The sequence below is a fragment of the Empidonax traillii genome, unplaced genomic scaffold (genome assembly GCF_003031625.1).
Source record: "Empidonax traillii isolate 1590-97213 ecotype Southwest subspecies unplaced genomic scaffold, ASM303162v1 scaffold846:size362177, whole genome shotgun sequence".
NCBI lineage: Eukaryota > Metazoa > Chordata > Aves > Passeriformes > Tyrannidae > Empidonax > Empidonax traillii.
Window position 1 is genome coordinate 358,247 of NW_020956039.1, and position 3,892 is coordinate 362,138.

Sequence of the window (3,892 nt, forward strand, 5' to 3'; positions counted from 1 at the left end):
TCACATTTGAATTCTTAAATTAAGAAAAAAAAAGGAAAAAGGGAGTTTTATCAAGAGGGGCTGCAACAAAAGCTAGGACAGGTAAAGCAGAGAAAGAACTTCAGCAGAAACAGAGAAAGAGTGTCAGCAAACTGACCAATTACAGTTTAGTAGTAGAAGATTGGAAGCTGAGGACAAATAGGAGGGCACATATGCATTTCAGTCTTTATATACAAAATGATTCATGTTAGGGAGTTACAAGAGTTCTTGAAGTTTCCTGAGCCTTCTGATGGTATGTGCATGTATTAGTCAATCCTTGGCTAACCACAGGATAATGTGGTTAAGGAGATTACAGAATCACACAGAATCACAGAATCCACTAGGTTGGAAAAGACCTCTGAGATTACCAAGTCCAACCTGTGACCTAACACCAACTTGTCAACTAGACCATGGCACCAAATGCCACACCCCATCTTTTCTTAAACACCTCCATGGACAGTGATTCCAGCATCTCCTGGGGCAGCCCATTCCGACACCCAACCACTGTTTCTGTGATGGGTATTCCTAATGTCCAACCTAAACCTCCCCTGCTGCAGTGTAAGGCCTCCCTTCCTATTGCTAATTACTTGGAGAAAATATCAATACCCACTTGGTTACAACCTCTCTTCAGAAGTTGTGGAGAGTGATGAAGTCTCCCCTGAGCCTCTTCTACTCCAGGCTAAACAGCCACAGCATCCTCAGCTGCTCCTTGTAAGACTCATGCTCCAGACCCTTCACCAGCCTTGTTGCCCTTCTTCGGACTCGGTCCAGCACCTCAACATCCTTCCTAAACTGAGGGGCCCAGAGCTGAACACAATACTCAAGGTGTGGCCTCACCAGCACTGAGTACAGGGGCAGCATCACTTCCCTGCTCCTGCTGGCCACACTGTTCTTGATACAGGCCAGGATGCCATTGGCCTTCTTGGCCACCTGGGCACACTGCTGGCTCATGTTCAGCCTCCTGTCGATCAGCATCCCCAGGTCCCTTTCTGCCTGGCTGCTCTCCAGCCACTCTGTGCCCAGCCTGTAGCGCTGCAGGGGGTTGTTGTGGCCAAACTGCAGGACCTGGTATTTTGACTTGTTGAACACCACACCACTGGATTCAGCCCACCTATCCAGCCAGTCCAGGTCCCTCTGCAGAGCCCTCTTACCCTCCAGCAGATCAACACTCCTCTCAAAGTTGATGTCATCAGCAAATCTCCTAATGGTAGATTTGATCCCCTCATCCAGATCATCAGTAAAGATATTAAGCAGGACTGGGCCCAGCACATCTCTGGGGGACACCGCTGGTGACAGGCCAATAACTGGATGCAGGTCTGTTCACCAGCACTCTCTGGGTCGGGCCATCCAGACATTTCCTAACCTAGCAGAGAGTTCCCCTGTCCAAGCTGTGGGCTGCCAGCTTTTCCAGGAGTATGATGTGAAAGTGGGTGTCAAAGGCTTTGCTGAAGTCCAGACAGATCACATCCACAGCCTTCCCCTCATCCACCAGGCAGGCTACCTGATCATAAAAAGAGATCAGATTGGTCAGACAGGACCTGCTCCTCCTAAATCTACACTGGTTGGGTCTGATCCCCCATCCATCCTGTGAGTGCCATGTGATGGTACTCGAGATGATCTTTTCCATAACCTTGCCAGGCACCGAGGTCAGGCTGACAGGCCTGTAGTTCTTTGGATCCTTCTTCCGTCCCTGCTTATGGATGGGTGTCACACTGGCCAACTTCCAGTCATCTGGGACCTCCCTGGTGAGCTAGGATTGATGATAAACGACAGAGAGTGGCTTGGTGAGCTCTTTTGCCAGCTCCCTCATCACTCTAGGATGGATCCCCTCTGGTCCCATAGACTTGTAAGCATCTAAGTGGCTCAGCAGGTCACTAGTTTCTTCCTTCTGGATTACAGGGGGTTGATTTAGCTCCCTGTCCCTATCTACCAGCTCAGGAGGCCAGTTGTCCTGAAGAGGAGCCATCTTATTGTTGAAAACTGAGGCAAAGAAGGTGTTAAGTACCTCAGCCTTTTCACCTTCACTGCTCTTTGTGACTATACTCCCTGCCACATCCAATTAAGAACGGATGCTTTCCTTGTCCTTCCTTTTGCTATGAACGTATCTATAAAAACACTTTTTATTATCCTCTACAGAAGTGGTCAGATTAAGTTCTAATTAAGCTTTCACCTTTCTAATTTCCTCTCTGCATGACCTAACGACATCCTTAAACACTTCCTGAGTTGCCTGACCCTTTTTCGCTCTTTTTTTCCCTAAGTTCCTTCTAAAGCTCCCTGTCCATCCAGGCCAGTCTTCTCTCCTGCCGGCTTATTCTCCAGCACATAAGCACAGCCTGCTCTTGCGCCTTCAGGATTTCTTTCTTGAAGTATGTCCATCCTTCCTAGACCCCTTTGTTTTTAAGGACTGTTTCCCAAGGTACTCTCTGAATCAGCATCCTGATTCAGTTGAAGTCTGTCCCTGGAAGTCCAGGACAGAGGTTTTATTGATGGCTCTCCTTGTTTCACTGAGTATTGAAAACTCTGTTATTTCATTGTCACTTTACCACAGATGGTCTCCAACCACCACATCTCCCACCAACCCTTCTCTGTTTGTAAACAGCAGATCTAGCAGGGCCCCACCTCTGGAACACTTGATCACCAGGTGCAGCAAGAATCTACCCTCCATACACTCCAAGAGCCTCCTCACTGGAGGGAGGAGGACTGCCTCTTGTTTGCTGTCTTGAGTTCCCAGCAGACCTCTGCCAGGTTAAAATCACCCAAGGACTGGTGATCTTGAAACACCTACCAGGTGTTTACAGAATAACTCATCTGCCTCTTCATTCTGGGTGGGTGGTCTATAACAGACTCCCACTGGGATGTCAGCCTCGTTGACCTTCCCCCTGATTTTTACATAAAGGCACTCAACCTTACCATCACTAACCTCAAGTTCTATACAGTCAAGAGACTGCCTAAGACACACAGCCACTCCTCCACCTCTCCTACCTTACCTGTCTCTTCTGAAGAGCATGTAGCCATCCATTGCAGCATTCCAATCATGGGAGTCATCCCATCATGTTTCTCCAATAGTGACTACATCACAGCTTTCCTGAGGCACGATGGCTTCCAGCTCCTCTTGTTTGTTACCCATACTGTGTGCATTGGTGCATGAGCACTTTAACTGGGCTGCTGATTTCACCCCTAACTCTGACTTACCATCCTAGGCTCCCCTCTGGAGAGCTTGGTTTCATTCCCTTGCCCCTTCAATTAGATTTAAGAGTAAGCTTCGAGTTTCATTATAGCTGAGAGGCATTTGCTTCACACACACACACATAAAGAACCAAGCCAACACATGCAGACAGAAACAACTGAAAGATTCACGTTGAAACATAAAATAAAAATATTATTGCTATGATCAGTTAGGTCTGATTGCTAATGTGGTGATACCCTGAGTGATTTGAGTCATATTTTTAAATTTCCAGTGGAGGAAGAGGGACATTTCTGATTTCCTTCTGTGTAATCTGAAATTTAAAACTAAATTTGGTAATTAAAAACTGCCAAAACCCCACGAAATTTTACTCTGGTTTCATAATATAATCAACTGAAATATTTCATACAAGGAAATTAGAAGGAATCACTGTAACTACCTTCTCTTGTGCCACTAATCACAGAACATAAATTAAGCTAAAGTATATTTTATATGGAAAGGATTTCAATCATTAAACACTGAAAGTGATCTCTCTAGTACTAAATTAACCAGAATTAGTCATTCTTTCTATGAAAAATGTGTGCTTTTTTCAGTTGTATTTATGGGAGAAACAGAGCCACATTCAACGCTGCAGTTCTTAAAGGCGCGGAATAAGGCTATTGGCAGGCCCACTTCTATTATACTTTAGAG